General features: G+C 36.8%; 1 protein-coding gene across 2 annotated transcripts in view; it reads left to right on the top strand.

Annotated features, from left to right (window-relative positions):
- WDR70 (WD repeat domain 70) overlaps positions 1–23340 on the top strand; it is a 313153-nt gene that overhangs the window by 28398 nt on the left and 261415 nt on the right. The window lies entirely within an intron of this gene.

A 23340-nucleotide genomic window follows, 5' to 3' on the forward strand; every position in this document is an offset into this window, starting at 1 on the left:
GAAAATAAACTACCACAGCAAGTGAGTTTGACTCATGGGGATTCCTGAATAGAATCTGATTTTTTTTGCTGCTCAGAAACTTGCAAAGCACTGTGACGTTTTAGAGAGACATTCTACTTGGTAGGAAAGCAGCCAAATTTACATACTTGAGTGGCCAGATATTTCAGCAAGTATTATTGAAATTAATGGGAAAATATTTTTAATAACCTAGTGATTCTTCATCTGAACGTGAGAATCATCTTTGGTACAATTAAAAAACATGTATTTGTAGGTTCTGTAATCCAGAGATCAATTAAGTAGGACTAGGGTGAACCTGCCTCAACTCCTGCAATCTTGTGTTGTAACCAAAGGCTTAATAGGTTATTCTGATGCAACTCTTCCCAAAACACTTGTGACTGCTCACTTAAATAGTCACAGTTGGGGTCATAGGTTAACTAACTTAGGGTACCTTCATAGGTTATTATCTGTATCATGCCTCATGGATGCTTAAGGACATGGGCTATTGCTTACAGAATAATGTTTCCTAAAAACAAGGATATGGAATTGCTACCCTGTTTCTCTGTGCTAATGAAGCCACTTTGAAGTTTTCATATAAAACATATAAGAATATTCTTTCTCCCAGATAGCTTAGAAATAATACTTATTTTGATTTTTATTTTTTGAAAAATGTTTCTTTTATGATATGTGAAGGTTGATGTCTCTGAAAAGCATTAGTGTTTAATTGCTTCTGAAGATGACATGGGAGAGATGGTAAGTTCCTGGCTTTTTGAATCTCTCTCATTTTTATGTCTTTTTATGCCTATCTTGAATTATACCCTATTAAATTATAATAGTCAAACTTTGTGAAGGGCTATGAAGAGGTAGGTATTCTAGGAATTGAGCCAATAGCTCTGTCAGTTATTGAGACTATATTACTAAATATCAGGAGCCTTAAAAATGTTCATTTCCTCTAAACTTAGTAATATCACTTCTAGGATTCTAGACCAAGAAAGTTTGGAAAAAACTTTATGTACATAGATGTTTATCCCAGTACTGCATATAGTAGTGGGTTTCAGAATGTGTTCCGTGGAATGCTGTCGGGGGGCAGTTGTGGTAGGGTTGGGTCCCTCCCCTACACTCAACAAGGTCAGCTCTGTTTCATGTTAGTCTTGCTCAGAGCTTTCTCTTGACAGTTTCCATGTCTAAAAAAGTTTGAAAATAACTGACATATTTAAAATACTAGAATAATTAGAAATAATGTAAATAAATATCTAATAATGGGAGAAGGACCAGTAAATTGTTGTGTAGTCATATAAAAGCATTATGTAGTCATTAGACATGTTTAATAGGAGTTTTCAATAGCAATAGGAAAGGACATAAAACTGTATAGACAGTATGATTTCAAAACTTTAAATATTGCGTCTGTATGGAAAAAAGCCCTCCCATTGCTTACTTCTGTATTATGGGAGTGAGGATAATGCTTATTTCTGCCCTATACGTTTCTATTCCTTTCCAGTTTCCACACTGATCATAAACTGTGCCTGTCATTAGAAACAAATGATGGGAGTACAAACAGCAGTCCTCTGTTATAAGGCAGTTATGATCTTAATTCAAAAATCTAGGACAGACATAGGAAAAAACCCAAACAGAACAGTATCAAATATAAAATGTCTTAAGTACTGGTGAGTACACTTACTTTTTTTTGTGTTTTACCTTGTTCCAAAAAGGATTTAATGAAGTGAAATGCTATAAGAAAGCATAAGTTAGGAAGAATGAATGAAAAAAGGAAAACCAAGGTACATAAATAAAGTTAATATAAAACACACAGGAAACAAAGTTCTGTATTTGCTATGGGTAAGCCACAAAACCTCGTCACCATTATTGAGTCCTTTCTTTCCTTCTTACCCTATATCCAATCTCTAATTCATTAACTAGTCTTACTAGCTCTGTCTTCAAAGTTTATACCAGATCTCTCCATTTCTGTCTCCATTACTACCACCTTAGTCTAATCTGATATCACTTCAACATCTGTAGCCATGTAAGTCATCTATCAGCTTCTGCTGTTGACTGGACCACTATGATTGTAATCCAGGCAATAAAAAGAGACAAAATACAGATATAGGGAGGCAATATAGAGTAGTGATTAAGGAAATGGACTTTGAAGACTGATGGAGCGCTTTCACTTTCAAGCTGTGTGACTTTGGGCATTACATAACCTCTCTGTGTCTTTCTTTCCTCCTCTGTAAAATAGGGCTAATAAAACACCTAACTCGAGTTGTGTGGATGATTGAATAAATGAATGAATATATATAGAACCCTTAGAACGGTGCCTGGTATTTATCATTACGATCATCTATTTTAATGTATAACAAAAAGAGAATTTAAAAAATTAACATGATTCCTAATAAAAACATTTAAAAATGAAACTAAAAGGGAACTTTAATATTGTATTAAATGATTCATTCATGCTTCATACCACCAGTCAGTGTTAAACATAATTAAGGAGCACTAGAGGTATTCCCTTTAAAATCAGAAATAAAAGATGGTAGCTGTCCCATTATTATATTATTCTAGACATTTTTGCTAATTAAACAAACTGAAATAATCAAGAGTATTAAAAGAAGTGAGAATATTGTTGTATTTGATATGACTCTACCAAACAACAAAAAGGGACTAATCCAAACAGATTAATAAGGGACTTCCCTGGTGGTCCAGTGGTTAAGACTTCACCTTCCAATGCAGTGGGCGCGGGTTTGATCCCTGGTTGGGGAGCTAAGATCCCACATGCCTTGCGGCCAAAAAACCAAAACGTAAAACAGAAGCAATATTCTAACAAATTCAATAAAGACTTTAAAAAACAACAACAACAAACTATAAAAAAAAACAGGTTAATAGTGTCTAGTTTAAAGGGTTAAAATTGAAAAAGAGATACCTGTATTACAATAGGAACAACAACAAAAATTAGAAGTAAGCTTAGTGAGAGATGCATCTGAATGTAAATATAAACACTATAAAGCTTTTCAATACAAAAAAGAAGTAAGAACCACTAAATAATCAGTAAATATTAAATTTTTTCCCACAGAGGTTAAATAATTGGCCCAATTTATTCATTTACTCACTTATCTCACTATTCAGTGGTAGAGTTTCTGTTCAAACCCAGGCTGTCTGTGCTTTTAACATTACTGTGCTGTCTCCCATACTTGGAAGCCAGTGGCATTGAGCTTTGAGCCTTTGTTAGGTGGTGAACCTATATATCAGTTAGTACATATTGATTTGGCTGCCGGTGACAGAAAATGGAAAATAACAGTGACTTAAACAGCTAGAAGTTTTTTTTTTTTTCTGTCTTACATAAATGAAATAAAGAATTAAATAGACCAGGGCTAGTTTGCAGGTCCAGGATATCACAGATCTAAGCTCCAGGATATCACAGATCTAAGATCTTCTGTCTTTTTGTTCTTCCATCATCAATGTGTGGGCTTCAACATGGATGCTTTAGCTGTAGCCATTATTTTTGCAGTTTTGTCAGCAGGAAGGCAGAAGGGATAAAGAAGGCTACTCATTTTGAACTTTATATCTTTCTGTCACATGACAAATACAATATTTACTTTAGGGATCCAGGATTCTAGCTAAAATTCAATGCTTCCATTACAAAGGATGGATGATGGGGGCAGCAACTAGCAACTATGTAGTGTGCATGAATTTATACTCAGTTATTGGTACTTTCACTTATAGTAATTGCAAATTATTTACTTTTTAAATCTTTTTAGGCATTGTGAATAGTCCTTTAATATTGTATCGATATGACATACATATGTATACTCTATTTATTTGATTTCATTTTGCACATTGTGAACATATTAGCTGCCTTTCTCCAAAGTCTCAAAAGACATAGTTTATGTTTACTAATGCAATCTTTAAACTACTAGGATTTGGTTACTTTATTAGCATGTATGGATTTCATTTGAATTCCTGTTTCATCCTGCTATTTAGTTATTCTACTGTTTTTATTTCTTCTGGAATGAGGTGTAATCTTTATGGTTCATTTTGTTAAGGAGAGATTCCATAAAACTAGTCTTGGCTAAGATTTTAGTCAAGTTCAACTATACATGTTAAGTTCGTTTATATAGAGGATATTTGAAACGTTCATAAAGAAATGGAGGCATAGGAATGGATTTTTGTTTTTAACTTTACAAAAGCATTCCCAGTAAGAGATCTTAACAAAGAAAGTACATTTTAAATGCTTTTACTTTAGAAGAATGTGCTTCTTTAGTGAAGCAAGTTATAACTGTAAACAAAATAAGCAATTTTCCCTCAATTGAATTTATGATTGTCATTTTTTTTTAAAAGAGTTTTACCTCATTCCCACTTTCTTTTATTATTTCCCACAACTGACATATAATTCATTGTTCATTTAGCACTGGCTCTATCAGTAATTCAAGATTTTTTTTAAGGACATGTCTAATCTCTCATTAAAATAGGATAATATAGAGAAGGCCTGATTTGTAAATGTATTAGACCTCACCGATTCCTATTTGCCCATTAATTCTCTCTGACAAAAGAGTCTGTTAGTTTTGAGTGGACACTGATCAAAACGGTAATGCTTCCTTCCCATTCCTCCAGTTTCTGCTTGTTAAAATTCTGTCTAGCCTTTGGAGACCATCTCAAACGTGACTTCCTTCAAACAGCCTCTCCGGATGCTAGCTACACGTGCTACTTCCCAGGCCTGTTTTCTCCCTTGTGTAACAAACTTAAGCTATTTTTCTTGTGAAATCATTACTTGTATTCTTGTGTTAACTACTGTGCCTCTCCTTGGCAATCCTTTGTGGTGACCTTAGGTACAGGGATTTGTATATAAATAGTACAGTAGTTTTTAAAAACTTGCAACCTCTGGTGTAGTGCCTTTAATGTAGTACATAGAGTAAATATTTGTCAGTTGGAATTGAATGTGTTTGGTTTTTATAATTGAAAACCTCATTTTATGACATTTGAGAGTGTTTTCTGTTTTTGACATATAAATCCCTAGTTTTTACAGGGAAAATGGAAGTTGGGGTAGAGGACTGAACAGAAAAAATGTGAGCATGAAAATGCAAAAAGACACCTTGCTTTGTAACAGCCATTATATATGCCTTGTCCTAAGCTTAAAATTTAGTTACATAATAGTTTAATAATTGTAAGAACTGCCCCACAGTTGAATGAGATTAGTTAATTTAATCGTATAGACTATAATTGCTTATGAACCTACCTTTTAAATGAGGCAAAATAAAGTTGTAGTTTTCTCTTCTTAAAACAGTCCCACAAAGTTTAAAATGTGATTGTTTTGATTGAGGTATAATTATATATAGTAATGTGCACAGATCTTAAGGTTTCAGTTTGAACAATTTTGACAGTTTTGTATACACCAGGTGTAGCCACCATCCCAAACAAGATACAGGACATTCCTGTCACCCAAATAGTCCTTTGTGCCCTCTTCTAGTCACAGACTTTTAAAAAATGAGCTCTTGATAGCACTAGAATTGGAAGGAAAATTACCAGAGAACATACTGATTGTTTTACATTAAGAACTATAGCTCCTGATTGTGGTTATTTTTTTTAATATGCATTTTACTTCAGTTGCTGGTTAGTAGTTGCTTTAGTGTTGCTGCTGAAGTCACTGGATTAGAAGTGTTAATGTTGTTTGTCATAATTTTTTTTTTTGATGACAAGCTTGCTTTTCACTCATTTTTCCTTTGTTCCATTTTACTTATCTACAGTGGTAATAAAATTGTTCTTTCAAATAGAATGCAAATGAAAATGGTATGCAAACCATAATTGAACTTTGCCAAACTATACCAACTGTTAAGTAATTAGAAGTATTTAGTGAGTATTTGAATGTATATTATTATTTTGCTTTGAACTGAATAAGTGAACAAAAATTAAAGGGATAGAGTCAGGAAAGAGGTGAAAAATGCTTTTTAAACCATATCTATTATATGTGCATAATTCTGATTTTTATTTTAAAGGTAAAGAAGGTTGTAACATAATCAAATGGAAACTCTGGGATTATTGAGGATTTTCATTATCCTTGCTGTCCCATTTCCCGTTCCTACAGAAAATTGAAAGTTGCTTTTTTATCACTGTAACTAAAGGCTAGATGTAGCAGTGACTTTTTAGTTGTGAGCACCTGTTTTCCATGAGCTTTCTCTGACTCCCTGGTTGGCACGTTCTGTGGTGGAGAGTCCAATTTGGGTCACCACTGTGCTTCCCTGACTTCTGGGCTGAGGCTTCTCATCCCTTGGCCTTGGTCATTGCCAACCACCTGTATCAGTCAGTCTCTTTCCCTCATGCATAGGCAAAGGTTGAAGAATTAAAAGTGGACAAAAACTCTTTTATTCTCAGGAGTTGATCTATATGAGGAATGACATGATGCCTGTAAACACTTAACATATGGATTGACACATACTGAGTACTCAAAACTGCTGGATTTTAACGTTGTTTTCATCATTACCAATATTTGATTAATGACCAATTTTAATTTAATTGCAGCTGACTGGAGAAAAGTTTTTAAAAAACAATGTGAGGAAACTTAATGATTTTAACTTCAGAGGAAAATTAGTGTTCTTTAAAACAGAGCAAATTAATTACACCTGCAAGGTTCTGTCAGCAGAGGATGCTAGAAGCTCTATTCCAAAATCCAGTGAATGTGTTCATTACTATTTCCAAACTAATGTGGGAAGGTCTTCATTCTTTAAGATGAGCACCAGGGGGCAGTAGAAGCATTTTAGCTTTTGGCGTGAATCCATTTTTTTCAACTGTCTCCTTTCTACAGTGGAAGGAAAAAAAGAATCTTATAAACAATGTCTTCTAAAAGTTGGAACAGGTGAGGTTTAGGTTGAGATTAATGTTGGAGTAATTACCTTTTTTTTTTGAAGAATAATGTAGAAAAATTCTTTATTCTTTTGTGATTTGAGAATATTATGACAGTAGTATAAAGTTTGTTTTTTTATCTTTTTTTTTTTTTTTGCGTTACGCGGGCCTCTCAGTGTTGTGGCCTCTCCCGTCGCGGAGCACAGGCTCCGGACGCGCAGGCTCAGCGGCCATGGCTCACGGGACCAGCCGCTCCGCGGCATGTGGGATCTTCCCAGACCAGGGCACGAACCCGTGTCCCCTGCATCGGCAGGTGGACTCTCAACGACTGCGCCACCAGGGAAGCCCTGTTTTTTTATCTTTGAGCTTTTAAAATCACTAACAGATTCCTGTATAGAATAAGGCTTAATGGCAGGAATTTTAAGGATAGCTTCTTTATAATTTAAGTCTGTAAGGTCAAAGAAGAAGGTTTATATCTCTGGTCACCAGAGTAATCCAGACTTTAAAAAACACATATCAGATCTTGTCACGTCCCTGCTTTCTTTGTTACTTTCCTGTCAGTAAACTCTGCAATTTCTTCCTATCACATTGTTAAGAAATCCTCGTTCCTTGCCTTGATCTATAAGGCGCTGCATGACTTGGCTTCTGCAGATCTCTCTGAGTTGATCTCCTTCCACTCCTGTCTTGCTCACTTTTCTCTACCCATGTTGACTTTTCCGCTTTTCTTTGAACAGCTATGCTTGTTCCCTCACAGAACCTTTCTATTTTGTCTTTCTTCTACTCGAAATAACACTCAGAGCTTCTCATGACTCCCTCATTTCATTAGGATTTTTGTTCAAGTGTTACCTCTCTGACTACCTTATATAAGTACTCCACCTCCATCCCACTGCTTTATGGTGCTCCATTATCTGACATTCTTGTTTATTGGTTTATTGTCTTTCTCCTCACAGTAATTTAAGTTTCCTGAGGTCAGTAACAGTGTCTCTTTTACTGTTGTATCCCCAGTGGCTTGACCTGTACGTGGCACATAGTAGATACTCAAGGAATATTTGTTGAATGAATGGCCGTCTTTGACTCTGGTTATAGTTACTCTCTTTCCCCTAGACATTTCATGGAATCAAAGCCAACTTCTGATATAGTCACAGTTAACCTTTAGAATCTCAGGAGGAATATTCCACTCTTACACTTCCAGGCTAGTCCTACCACAGTTCCCTTGTGAAAACTCTGCAGACCTTTTTAAGCTCCCATTTCTAGGTGGGCTTTTGTATCCTCTCAGGTGCCTTCTGAGAATGGTCCGTAGTATGGGTCCTTTCTGCCTCTAATCAAGGGTTTTTATTTTGTGCACCTGCAATGTGAATGACTGCTAGTATGGACCATTTTCTTTATTTTCAGTAATTAGTGTATAGTGGGGAAGATGCAGACAATATGCAGACAATACAAAGGACAGTTAAGTGCAATGAAGAAGGCAGGAGGGTACTTTTTATCTGACTGATTGTAGTCTCCTCAAATTACAAGTTGTTTTAAAATCTAAGTATTCAGCATTAAATTCTGGTAAACTTCTATCAATATAATGGATATATAGTGAATTGCAAATCTCGCAGATGTAAAATTTAAGTCTATGGAAGTGATGTTAAGGAGGTTCCTCACTCAAAGCCGTTGTCAAATGAGGATCTAGTTAAGTTAGATCACTTCTTTTTAAAAAAAAATTTATTTAATTAATTTATTCATTTTTGGTGCATTGGGTCATTGTTGCTGTGCACTGGCTTTCTCTATTTGTGGTGAGCGGGGGTTATTCTTCATTGCGGCGCATGGGCTTCTCGTTGTGGTGGCTTCTCTTGTTGCGGAGCACGGGCTTTAGGCATGCGGGCTTTGGTAGTTGTGGCATGCGAGCTCAGTAGTTGTGGGCTCGCAGGCTCTAGAGTTCAGGCTCAGTAGTTGTGGTGCACATGCCTAGTTGCTCCGCAGCATGTGGGATCTTCCCGGACCAGGGCTTGAACCTGTGTCGCCTGCATTGGCAGGTGGATTCTTAACCACTGAGCCACTAGGGAAGTCCCAGACCAGTTCTTAATTGAAAAAGAGAAAATTGACAAGGATGAAAATCGATTTGAATATTATGGGATTAAGAGCCTTGGAGAAAATTCACGAAGGTTTTGAATTTTTTTTTGCGAAAACAGCCCTCTTAGTGATCCTGCCAAAGTTGATCCTGTATAGTCTGTGATGCCATTTAAAAAAATTAATTAATTATTGGCTGCATTGGGTCTTCGTTGCTGTGCACAGACTCTCTCTAGTTGCGGTGAGCAGGGGCTACTCGGTGTAATGTCATTTTACGTTGTCTAAATTTTAGTTGGAAAAATTACTCCCTACTTCTTATAAAGTAATACCTGACTCATTCTTTGTGGATTGTAAGATTTAGTGTATTCTGAGATTTGATGTAGTTACAGCTTAATTTTTGTTAAAGATTAAATAAACTATTTAAAAATTTAAATTTCATCTTAAGATATTTTAGTCAAACCTTTTTTTTTTTTTTTTTTTTTTGTGGTACACAGGCCTCTCACTGTTGTGGCTTCTCCCATTGCGGAGCACAGGCTCCGGACACGCAGGCTCAGTGGCCGTGGCTCACGGGCCCAGCCGCTCTGCGGCATGTGGGATCTTCCCTGACCGGGGCACGAACCCGTGTCCCCTGCATCGGCAGGCGGACTCTTAACCATTGCGCCACCAGGGAAGCCCTAGTCAAACCTTTTAATGCCCCTTTTTAATGAAAATTTAGATCTCCTTTTCAGTTGACTACTTATCTTGTAATCATGAAAAAAAGTTATTATGTTCTCCCTTGTATCCTTTATTATTTATTACAGCCATATACTTATCTTCTGGATTCACAGAACCCTTGTTCATTTCTGCAAACAATCCCTTGGACATCTTCTTTCTCAGAACTTCTTTTCCCCTTTACCCAAGGATTTTTACTATCATCAGTACTTTATATGAAGTAATGAAATCCTCTTCTTCTTTTATTCCCCCTGACTCTCTCTGCTTATAACACCGTAGCTTTTTTTCACACTTTGTATTTTTGATCTTAGTTCAGTGGGTTGCATTATTTATACTTCATAGTTCTGTTATTACTATTGTAATTGGGCCTGCCAAAGTCCTTCACTTGTTATTTATCTATGTGTAATCCTCCTCTTTTTTATCTTTTGCTTTCATTTCTCTTTTTGCCGGTTTCTTATGTCTTCCTACATATGCTTCACCTTTTGGCTGTGTTTCATGTATGTTTCATTTTACCTTAAAATTTTTTTTTTAACATCTTTATTGGAGTATAACTGCTTTACAGTGTTGTGTTAATTTCTGCTGTATGACAAAGTGAATAAGCTATATGCATACATATATCCCCATATCCCCTCTCTCTTGCGTCTCCCTCCCACCCTCCTTATCACACCCCTCTAGGTGGTTGCAAAGCACCGAGCTGATCTCCCTGTGCTATGCAGCTGCTTCCCACTAGCTATCTGTTTTACATTTGGTAGTGTATATATGTCCATGACACTCTCTCACTTCATCCCAGCTTCCCCTTCCCCTTTCCCATGCCCTCAAGTCCATTCTCTACATCTGTGTCTTTATTCCTGTCCTGCCCCTAGGTTCATCAGAACCATTTTTTTTTTTTTAGATTCCATATACATGTGTTAGCATACGGCGTTTGTTTTTCTCTTTCTGACTTCACTCTGTATGACAGACTGTAGGTCCATCCACCTCACTACAAATAACTGAATTTTGTTTCTTTTTATGGCTGAGTAATATTCCATTTTATATATGTGCCACATCTTCTTTATCTATTTACCTTAAAATTTAAAAAAGAAATTGCATGCAGTGTAATTAAATTCCACCCCCCCCCATTTTTTACTCTCAGTTTATTACTTTAAAGTTTTACTTTGAGTTACTTTATTTATTGATCTCATTTTGTTTTCTTCTGTCTCCCAACTAGTAAGTATTCTTAAGAGCAAAGGTCATGTAATTATTTTTTGCACTCCTCTAGATGTTAAAGAAGCTGTAAAAACAGACATCAGTTTTTCAGGTTAGTAGGTATAAACACAGTATTTGAAAGTGAAACATCTCCGTTGATCTTTCACCCCTTCTATTTACATGGGTAAAAGTGGAGGATTTGCATATGTGAATTTTGAAAAAGATTTCTTAGTGCTTTAATTCAAAAAAGTGCTTTTAAAGAATCTTTACAAAATCATTAATATTTACCTGTATTGACATGTCTTTTAGTAGAATTGTACTTTCCTGTTACTAAGATTATAAAGTTTGTATTTGAGTACATTTTATATTTTTAAGTGCCAAATTGATAAAATAGCATATAAGTAAATATTTAAGCAGCACCAACAGAGCTTACTTTAAAAAAAAAATTCTTCTATAGACCTTGATTCTTATTTGGAGGGACATTTTGTTCATACTATTTGTGCTGAGTGCTGGAAGTACAGCTAATTGTGAATTTGAAATAAGACCAAGACCACCAAGTTGATTCAGATAACCTACCAGGCAGCTGTTGGATAGTAATTTTGCCATTTCTCTGTTCACCTCTGCATGCTGCAGAACCTTGAACACTACAAATGAGGTTTAAATTTTTTTTTTAATTAAATGAAGGAGTTAATGGCATAGTCTTGATTTTTACTCTCATAAAAAGTGATGCTCGGGACTTCCCTGGTGGTCCAGTGGTTAAGACTCTGCACTTCCACTGCAAGGAGCACGGGTTCGATCCCTGGTCCAGGTAGTTCCAAATGCCACACATTGTGGCCAAAAAAAAAAAAAAAAAAAAGTGATGCTCTAACAAACCAGGAATTCAGTGTTAAGCCACAGTTCGGTATCTGCAGTCCCCTTTTGATTTATGATAAAGAAATAAGTGTATGCTCAAATCTAGAGCCCAGCAATAATGCTGACAGTAAGTGGATACTTCCTTTGTACAGCAAAGTTCTAAGCACTTAAAGTGAAATAACTCATTTAATCCTCCTACTTCTATTATCCTCTTTTGAAGATGAGGAAACTGATACTCAGGGGCACTAACTTCCCCAAAGCCACGGTAAACGGTGGAGCCAGGTTTCAAATCTAGGAAAATCTACTCCAGAATACATGTGTTTAACCAGTATGCCTTCCTTTACCACTGGTTGTGACCTATTCTCCTTCTCAAGGTCATCAGTTGTCTCTCCTACACTTGTCTCATGCCCCAACCATACAAGCTATTAGCAGTCTTTGAATATGACTACTCTTTCATGCATTCCTGCATGCTTTTCCTTCTGTGTGGACCCTGGTCAATACTTAGTACAACTCCATTCTCTTGGTAGTCTATGTAAATAGTGCCCCTGTGGGTAACGTTGTGACGGACCTGTCTCCATCAATGAAGAACCTTTTCATTTTGCAGGATCCAATTTTTCTCATTGTGAAAGGAGTGCATTTTCTCCTTTTAAAAGCGTTCAGTGACAAAGGGAGAGTTGAATACCTCCTTCCTTATGCTACTTGTGTATCAGTTATATTCCTCTGTTATTTAAAAATTTTTATAACAGCTTTACTGAGATATAACTAATACCCTCAAATTCATAATTTTCAGATATGCAATTCAGTGGCTTTTAGTATAACCATAGAGTTAGTTGTGCAACCATCACCGCTAACTCATTTTAAAACATTTTTATCCTTCCAAAAAGCAACCTTGTAGCCTTTTACTTTCATTCCCTATTCTTCCTCTGCTAGCCTTCCTCCAGCTCTTGGCAACCACTAATCTACTTTCTGTCTGTATGGATTTGCCTATTCTGGACATTTCATATCAATGGAATAATACAGTAAGTAGTCTTTCGTGACTGATTTTCACTTAGCATAATGTTTTCAAGGTTCATCCATGTTGTGGCATGTATCAGTACTTCATTACTTTTTTTTTTTTTTTGCGGTACGTGGGCCTCTCACTGTTGTGGCCTCTCCCATTGCGGAGCACAGGCTCCGGACACGCAGGCTCAGTGGCCACGGCTCACGGGCCTAGCCGCTCCGCGGCATGTGGGAATCTCCCGGACCGGGGCACGAACCCGTGTCCCCCACATCGGCAGGCGGACTCTCAACCATTGCGACACCAGGGAAGCCCACTTCATTACTTTTTATTGCCAAATAATATTCTATTATATGGACATACTACATTAAAAAATGCATTCATTAGTTGATGGACGACATTGAGTGTATATATTTTTTGGCCATTATGAATAATGTTACTATGAATATTTGTCTAGAATTATTTGTACGGATGTATGTTTTTGGGTTTTTTGGGGTGTATATCTAGGAGTGGAATTGCTAGGTCATATGATAACTCTATGTTTAACATTTTGAGGAACTGCCAAACTGTTTTCCAAAGTAGTTGCACCATCTTACAATCCCATCAGTAGTCTGTGAGGGTTCAATTTCTCCACATCCTCACCAGCACATTTTATTGTTTGTCTTTTTGATTATAGCCATCTTGGTGGATGTGATGTGGTATCTCACTGTGGTTTTGATTTGTATTTCCCTAAAGAATAATGATGTTGAACGTTGTTTCATGTGCTTATGGGCCTTTTGTATGTCTTATTTGGAGAAATGTCTCTTCAGCTCTTCTGCCTGTTTCAGTTGGGTTGTTTATTTATTATTGAGTTATAAGGGTTCTTTATGTATTCTGGACACAAATTCCTTCTTAGATACCGTAAGGCCAACTGGCCCGAGGCAAGGGAACACAATCAGATTCACAGGTTGCATCAGACTGAAACTCTCCGGACCACCCAGTTCCAGAAACTGACCTGGAGACATTCCGGACCACCCAGTTCCAGGAACTGACCTGGGGACTTTGCACCCGGCCCCGCCTTCCCGCCTTTCGAGGGGCGGGACTAACGGTCCCCCAGGATACCCGAAAAGACCACCAAATAAGGAATACCCCGCGCCCTCCCAGATTCACCACACCCCTTTCCCTTCTTCCCCTATAAAATCTTGCCCAACCCTCGCCCGGGTGCGACTTCTCTGGCCCCTTTCTCTCGGACCAGTGAACCTCGCCCAGGAGCGCTCCCTAATAAAGCTCACTTGAAGCTTTCCTCTGTTTCGCGGTGCCGTTTGTTAAGATCCGACCTTATAGATACTTGATTTGCAAATATTTTCTTTCATTCTGTGGGTTGTCCTGTCACCTTCTTTGATGGTGTACTTTGAAGTATAACAATTTAAAATTTTGGTGGAGTCCAGTTTGTCTGGTTTTTCTATTGTTGCTTGTGCTTTTGGTGTCATATCTAAGTAGCCTAACCCAAGGTTGTGAACATTTACTCCTATGTTTTTTTTTTTTTTCCTGCGAGTTTTATAGTTTTAGTCACATTTAGGTCTTTGGTATATTTTGAGTTAATTTTTGTGTATGATTTGACATAGGACACTCTCCTATTATTGTACTTGTCACAGCTATGATAAAATGATCATTGTTGTGATAGTTATTTGTTTACAAGTGTGCACCTTCTGTAGTTTCTGAGCTCTATGAAGACAGTGCCTGTGTCTTCCTTATTTGGGGTTTCCTGGTGTTTAGCATATAGTACCTGGCACTTAGGCTTTATTAGGTACGGCTTACAGTAAGTCTGTCTGTGGCCTTGAATGTTTTATCTTGAGGATACAGAGAAAAATGTTTAAGAGTAGATATAAATTATAAATAGTTAATAAATACGTCCCCATATTTTAGAGACGATGGATAAACTCTGCTTGTGTATTTTTTTTTCTCATGGGTTTCATGTTAATTTTCTTTTAAAAACAAACTGTCATTACTAGGTGATTTATATCTTTAGTTAAGAATGAATATATTTGAGCATGTACTGTATGTCAGACACTGTGCTAAGTACTGAAGATGCAAATTAAATAAGACTTAGTATCTGTCCTCAAGGATTTTACAGACTAGTGAGGAGATGACAAGTAAATAATCTGCTTTTGTTCTCTAGCAAGAAGTGCCCAAGAGCAGTTTAAAATATTTTGTTGTATTAGTGGTGGCTTTAGACATTATGGAAAATATGATGGAGTGTTAATAATTTGTTCCATATTTGGTGGGATGAATAGGGTGTAGAATTGCTAGAGCTAGGACTGTAGAATAAATACAAGAGAATCTATACAGATTGGCTTTGGGGATGCCTTTAATTTTCACTATACCTTTTACAGTTGTGAAGCATATACATGCTTTTGCATGTATGCAGAGTTACATTAAATAATATATGGTATCTATTCTGCAGTGTTAGTTTTCAAGAGAGCTATAGTAGGGGAGAAGGATTAAAACATATTTTTTCTCAGTACGAGGTGAATTTGATAAAAATTTATTGTGTCTCAAGCTTCTTTTATTTTTCCAAATAAATTCTCACTAATTTGACTGGTACCTTGACATTTTTTGTAGTCAAAATTAGTACAGTCTGTACATCTTTAACTGAATATCAAAAGATTGTCCAAGTAATAACTCGATTTTTATAAAAAAGTTATGAAATCTTAAACATAACTCAAAATACTACAGTGTATAACCCATGTTGAACTAATTCTGCACTGCATATCTAAGATTCTGAAAGTTGGTGAAACTTTTCTATCTCAAGGCATTTTATACCTGGTCTCAAACAATTTCTCAAATGTGTACTTTCAGGATAAAACCTTTATAGCCATAGTCTCGTAATAATGTCTTACGTATAATGGGGTTGTAGTTATAAAGTGTTGTGGCACATTAACTCATTTGGTCATCACGGTAGCTCTGCGAAGCTAACAGGGTAAGTGTTACTATAGAGGAGGCATTATGTTGTAATGATTACGTGCACAGACTTTGGGGCCAGACTTCTAAGTTCAAATTCCCTCTCAGTCACTTACCAGTTATGTGACCGTGGACAAATTACTTAACCTCTCTTTGCCTCGGTGTCCTCATCTTTAAAATGGGGTGATAATAGGACCTATTAGAGAGTTGTTGTGAGGATTAAATTACTTAGTATATATGTGGTGCCTTGAGCAGTGCTTGGCCCATAGTATGCATGTATATGCTAGCTGTTACTATTATTATTATTATTTATATACAGTAGATGGTTAAGGAAATAGAGGCTCTATGAAGAAGGGATTTTTTCATTCTTACCACTAGTAAGTAACAGAATCCAGATTCCTGTCCTGCTGTTGCCTTGACTCTTTAAAACAATATGAGTTTTATTAAGTACCTGTTGAATGAATGGTTGTATGAATTGGAAAAAAAAATCCCATGTTGCCTGGCAGTTTGGAAAATTGAATTATAGAGTAAGATTTTTGCTTAATTGAAAGTTAAATTTGACTTCCAAGATTTTCCAATGAAAGAGAAAGACAAATATTATATGATATCATTTATATATAGAATCTAAAATACAAATGAATGTATATGCAAAAGAGAAACAGACTCAAAGATACAGAAAACAAACTTGTGGTACCAAAGAGCAGAGGGAAAGGGGGAGGGACAAATAAGGGGTCTGGGATTAACAAATACAAACTACTACATATAAAATAGATAAGCAACAAGTATATACTGTATAGCACAGAGAATTATACCTATTATCCTATAATAACCTATAATGGAGTATAATCTGCAGAAATACTGAATCACTATGCTATATGCCTGAAACTAACGCAATATTGTAAATCAACTATACTTCAATAAAATAAAAGAAGCATGTTACATGTTAGTCTTCCTGTTCCGGGGTAATAAAAAATTAACAAATGGAAAAAAAAGATTTTCCAGTTGAATATCTTTTTTTAGGTTATAGAAATTATCTTAAGGTATAAAATGTAGCTCAGACAATATACTATCAAGCTGTAATAGGACTGGTGAACTTGTGTTGCAGTAAAGTGGTAATCTCAGAAAACTTTTGCTTCTCATACTTTATTATTATTATTATTTTGGCCGTGCCACGCAGCTTGCAGGATCTCAGTTCCCTGACTAGGTCACGGCATTGAAGGCCTGGAATCCTCACCACTAGGTCACCAGGGAACTCCCTGCTTCTCATGCTTTAATGTGCACATAAGTCTCCTGGGGACCTTATTAAAAAGCAGATTCTGGTTTAGTAGGTCTTAGAGAGGTCCAACATTCTGAATTTTAACAAGTTTCTGGGTGATGCCCCTGGTGCTGCTCTGTGGACTGTACTTTTAAATTTTTATTTATTTATCTATTTATTTTGCGGTACACGGGCCTCTCACTGTTGTGGCCTCTCCCGTTGTGGAGCACAGGCTCTGGACGCGCAGGGTCAGCGGCCATGGCTCACGGGCCCAGCCGCTCCGCGGCACGTGGGATCTTCCCGGACCGGGGCACGAACCCGTGTCCCCTGCATCGGCAGGCCGACGCTCAACCACTGCGCCACCAGGGAATCCCCTGGACTGTACTTTGAGTAGCAAGGCATTAGAGAGGCTTCTATGAGAACAGTGGCACTATCAGACTAAGGTTTGTATTAATCTTTACTCCACTTATAAAAGTGTTTTGTTTCCCAGAAGAATCATTGTAACAAATTCTTATTCTTTGTAGATAAGAAGCTAAGGACTTGAAGTTTTGAGGGGATAATTAGTTCAAGTTGTGAAGATGTGAGAATGGTGTGTACATTGTTGCCACTGACATGGTGGAGGTGGGCCTTTTTTAGGAATAGGACAAATGGTGAAACCCAGGGACTCCAGTCTGAGCTGGTGAAAATTTCCCTCTTCCTTTATAGTTGTAAAGAAAAGCCTTCTCTTTTGGGTAGGGGTAAAGAAGTGGGAGGGGAGAGTTTCATTATAGGGGTCTTAGAAAGCCAGGTTGTTCCTTTTTAATTCTGGCAAGCTCAACCTCTGTTCTTCTATTCCTGCCTGGAGTGGTTAATTATGTGGGTAAGGGTGGGATCTTAATGCCTACATTGATAAGTAAGCAATGAAAAATAAATACCACTGCAAATGATAGGAATATTGATAGGCTCTTTAGAGATTAATATCTTTTGAGAAATGATCTGCTTTTTGATTATATATGAAACTTTTTTGTTGTTTTTTTAATGATATTTATTTTCTAGCTTTATTGAGGTATGACTGACAAATAAAAATTGTATGTATTAATACTTAACATGTATAATGTGATGGTTTGATATATGTATACATTGTGTAATGATTACCACAATCAACTTAATTAACACATCCATCGCCTCACACAGTCATCTTTTTCTTTTTTTTGGTATGGCAAGAACACTTAAGATCGATTCTTTGAGCAAACTTCAAGTGTACAGCACAGTGTTATTAACTGTAGTCACCATGCTGTACCTTTGATCCTCAGAACTTATTTATCTTGTAACTGAAAGTTTGTACCCTTTGACCAGAAACTTCTTAAAAACATTAATTTTTCTAAACTTAACCTGGAATAACATTCTACAAATGAAAATTTCTAAAACAATATGTGTGATGCTCTGAGAAGTTACAATCGGGACTAAAGGTGGTGGAGAAACATTGAAGCTTCTCAGTGAGAAATGCAGTAGGAAGAATAATGTCATGGTAGTGAGCAGTGTGGAGTAAAGTAAAGAAGATGGAAGTCAGGGAAGGACATAGGGTAGTGTTCTTAGTTCCAGATGTGAGTTTAAGGTAGACCGTGTCATCATAGAATGTCATGAATTACCTGGTCCAACTCTTTCACTTTTACAAGTGGAAAAGCTGAGATTCTATACAGTGAAATGGCTGAGTGAAGATTACAAGTGGCAGTTAACGTCAGAGTCATGTCTAGATTTCAAGTCTTTGAACTTAGAGAGCAAATAAGAATAAAAGCTGACATATTCATAAAATTTTAGGGTGTTAGGAAATGACAGGGTGTATTTTCATGGTAGCTTTGAAAATAAATGTCATTTGATATAAATCCTGTTGGCTAATTACCTGCCATTGTTTTATGATAAATAAACATAGAAAATTGTCATCTTTGTGTTTATTGCTAATGTCATGTTTTTTTAAAAAAGTGATTTCTGATAAAATATAAGAATGAACTATCCTTTTCGAGTTTCTCGGCCCTCACACAAGTATAAAAATTATCTAACAGTGTGCTCTTAAGTCATGTTACTAAGAAATGTTCTCTAAGATTTCAGCTTGCAATAGGGCATAAATGGTTTGAAGGTAATTTAGAAGTGGTTTGGGAATACTGCTAATTGAAGGATTGGAACCAGCTGTGAGATTTAGCTAGAAAGTTGTCTTTCCTTCCTGCAATATTTTAGACATGTAACTTTACATTTTTGGAGGAAGATTTTAAACATTGGATAAATGATTTTTTTTGACGCTTACCTAACATTTATTAGAGTATTGAGAAGTATTCAGGCATAAGAGTATGCATCTTTTAATCTTTTTTTGTTTGCTTATGTGTGTTGTATCTATTAAAATTTTTTTTTAGTTTTGGCAAAATACACATAATGTAAAATTTACAGTCTTAATCATCTTTTAAAATTTATCTTATTTTATTTTTAAAAATTAATTAATTAATTAGCTTATTTTTGGCTGTGTTGGGTCTTTGTTGCTGCACTCAGGCTTTCTCTAGTTGCGGCAAGCAGGCATCTCATTGTGGTGGCTTCTCTTGTTGCAGAGCACGGGGTCTAGGTGTGCAGGCTTCAGTAGATGTGGTGTGTGGGCTCAGAAGTTGTGGCTCGCAGGCTCTAGAGTGCAGGCTCAGTAGTTGTGGTGCACAGGCTTAGTTGCTCCACGACATGTGGGATCTTCCCGGACCAGGGACTGAACCTGTGTCCCCTGCATTGGCAGGCAGATTCTTAACCACTGAGCCACCAGGGAAGTCCCAGTCTTAATCATTTTAAAATGTACGGCTCTGTAGTGTTACATTGCTGTGCAGCCAGTCTCCAGAACTTTTTCATTTTTGCAAAACAGAAACTCTATACCCATTAAACGACAACTTTCCATTTCCACCTCTTCCCCCAAACTCTGGCAACCACTGTGCCTTCTGTCTCTATGAATTTGACTACTCTGTATACCTCAGATGAGTGCAATTATACAGTATTTCTCTTTTTGTGAGTGGCTTATTTCACTTAGCATAATGTTCTCCGGGTTCATCCATGTTGTAGCATGTGTCAGAATTTCCTTCCTCTTTAAGACTGAATAATATTCCACTGTATATTTATACCACTGTTCCTTCATCCATGGATGGACACTTGAGTTGCTCCTACCTTTTGACTATTGTGAATAAAGCTGCTTTGAACATGAGTGTACAAACACCTCTTTGACACACTGCTTTTCATTTCTTTGGGGTATATACACCAATGGAATTGCTGAATCATAAGGTAATTCTTGTTTAAGTTTTTTTAAGAACTACCATACTGTTTTACGTAGCAGCTGCACCATTTCCCTCCAGCAGTGTATGTGTTCCAGTTTCTGTTCATCTTTGCTAAGAGTTATTTTGTTTTTCTTTTTTTCCCTTAAGTATTAGCTTTTGCATTGGGTATGAAGTGGTATCTCATTGTGGGTTGTTTGGTTTTTTTTAAAATAAATTTATTTATTTATTTTTGGCTGTGTTGGGTCTTAGTTGCTGCGTGCGGGCTTTCTCTAGTTGTGGCGAGCGGGGGTATTCTTTGTTGCGGTGGTTGGGCTTCTCATTGCAGTGGCTTCTCGTTGTGGAGCACAGGTGCACGCACGGGATTCAGTAGTTGTGGCGCATGGGCTCAGTAGTTGTGGCATGTGGGCTCAGTAGTAGTGGCTCGTGGGCTCTAGAGTGCAGGCTCAGTAGTTGTGGCACATGGGCTTGGTTGCTCCGCGCATGTGGGATCTTCCCGGACCAGGGCTCGAACCCGTGTCCCCTGCACTGGCAGGTGGATTCTTAACCACTGCGCCACCAGGGAAGCCCTCTCATTGTGGTTTTGATTTGCATTTCCCTAAGGATTAGTGATGTTGAGTCTCTTTTCGTATGCTTGTTGGTCATCTGTATAACTTCTTTACAGAAATAACTATTGAAGTTCTTTGCCAAATTTTGAATTGGGTTTTTTTCACTGTAGTTGTTGAGTCATAGGAGTTTTAAATATATTCTGGATATTAACACCATATCAGATATATGATTTGCAGATATTTTCTCCCGTTGTGTAGGTTGCCTTTTCACCGTGTTAATTGTGTCTTTTGATGCCTCGGTGATCTTTTTGAAATCTCAATTCTTATCAAATTACTCTACATGACTCAGAGCTTAAATTGCAGATTCTTGGCATTGTATACAATCTAGCTCATAATGAACTCTCTGGGTTAACATTAAAAATAAAATACCCGCCCCCCCCCCCCCCCCCCGACACCACACATCCTTCTCCTTCTTCCTGCCCAGGAATTTAAACTCTAGCCAGGCAAAAATATTTGCAAATCAGAAAGTGTCAAGATTCATCTTATTCTCGCCTAGATGCCCTCCACATTCATCTAGGGAACTTCTGTTTTTCCAAAAGCATCTCAAACATCTCTTGTATGAAGCCTTTTCTAATCACTCTCTACTTCCCCAGGCACAGTGGAATTGAGTGCTGAACCCTGTGTATCCTTCTGTCATAGCATCTGAAACATTTTAGTTTGCCTGTTTGTTTACCTGTCTGTTTTGCTTTGCTGGACTGATAGTTCTTCATGAGCAGAGTCTTTGTTATTGGTCTTTTTATCTTTAACTTAGTTCCTGGTATGTGGTATGTAGTATATAATTAAATAATACATGCTGTTAAGTGAATGTGTGATTAGTGAGTGAGTGAATAAATGAATTAATTTTAAGAGTTACACCAGAGTGGACTCTAATTCTGGTTGCTTTTGGTTCTGCACTGGTAACTCTTTCCAAAGTGGTTTCTGGGAGAAAGTGGCACTCATTTTCAAACTCCTGGTTGGAAATCCCCATTCTCTGTCCCAACTGTTAGCCACTTTGTGGTAGATCTTTATTACTGAGTAGACTTTTTATTTTGACTCATACTACTATACATATATAACTTCTAAAATTTATGACATATTACCCCAGAAAGGTAATAAATGATTTGCAAGTCTTTTGAAAAACACTACAAGGATGTATGTATAGTATATCAGATGGAATTGCTCATGTTATTCTAGATATGTTTGCTATCATTGTTCTTACTGGGGTAAACGAAAGAGCCTGGGAAATAATCCTTTGGTTGGCATTTAAAACCAAACCAAAACAAAAACTGGTATCTTTTCCTCTCTTCCATTAAGACTGTAGCTCTTGTTATGAATTTTGGTAATAAATGACTTCATTTGAAGTCTTGTAGTTTATGATGTCCCCTGGCAGGGAAATCTTGAAAATATTTTACTGTTACAGCAAATTTCACACTGAGCCATATTTCAAAAAGTCATTAGTAAAAGTTCTGGAAAAAGAACAGTCACCATCAAGTGATATGCTACCAAAAGATGGATTGCTACTATTTTAGATGATTTAGTTGTGCCAATTATATGGGCTTTTTATGAGTTATGTAAAACTTTGTAAACTTTGATTTTAAATTTAAACAATACTTATTTAAACATTTAATTCATTCCTAATGTAAATACTGAGCTGTTCTGTATTCTTGTAAGTTTTTTCTTTAAATGTCAGAAATTGTCTGTATATAGGCACGTTCTGCATTGAATTCAGTGAAATAATTTTCATCCTTCCTTCTGGTGACAGTGTTTTTCTTTCCTGAGTGATGAAAAAGGAGTTGGTTATGAAATGATACTATAATAGATTTTTCTTTAAGTAAAACATTTGAACTGTTCTCCTGTTTCTTTCAGGAGTACTTAGCACCTTTACATGAGTTTTTATTACTTACAAATATTGTCAACTGCAAAGGGAGCAGTGGTTTACATAACTTAATGTAGGGGTAGTCCAGAATCCATTTGTTCAACTTTTAAATTATTTTGGAATTTGTGTTGGAATATTGGTATCTCCAATATTGTTGTGTGCAGGACTTTCCAAAACATATTAAACCATAGTGTGATGTCTTTGTCTTGAAATAAACTGCAAATTCTCCAGCAGTTCCTTGGGTTACTATGAGGTAAGTGTTTTTGTTCAGTGCCTCTTGGTTCCTGATCTCCTTCTTTACTGATCTGTGGTGGCAATCAACTATAGCCACTTCTCAGATGCAAATAGTTTAAGACAAAATTGCCTTTATTTCTCTATACTTGCAACTTTACATTTGCTTTTAGTCTGGGGTAGAATCATTTGGTTTTCAAAGGTTTTCACTTTTGGAAAATGTGACTCTGACTCACCAGGTTCACCTGATGGATAGCACCTACCGGTTCTTCTTTATGGACATAAACATTAATGTTTGAGGTAAATTAAAAATAATCTAATGTGATTTACGAGGTAGACATAGTAAGGGCCATTAATACACTCCAAAAACTCTTGTGTCTGCCATATACCAGGTGTTTTGTGGATTGGGGACCCAGAGACGATATATATACACGGTCTTTAAGAAGCATCTCTTGAGTTTGGTTACGGAGTGGTGTGGAGGGAGACTGGTCAAAAATTACAATGTATTATGATAGGTTCTATGATAGACAAGGAGAGGGTGTCGTGGGAGTGCATGGAAGGGT

The sequence above is a fragment of the Pseudorca crassidens genome, chromosome 3, assembly GCF_039906515.1.
Source record: "Pseudorca crassidens isolate mPseCra1 chromosome 3, mPseCra1.hap1, whole genome shotgun sequence".
Taxonomy (NCBI): domain Eukaryota; kingdom Metazoa; phylum Chordata; class Mammalia; order Artiodactyla; family Delphinidae; genus Pseudorca; species Pseudorca crassidens.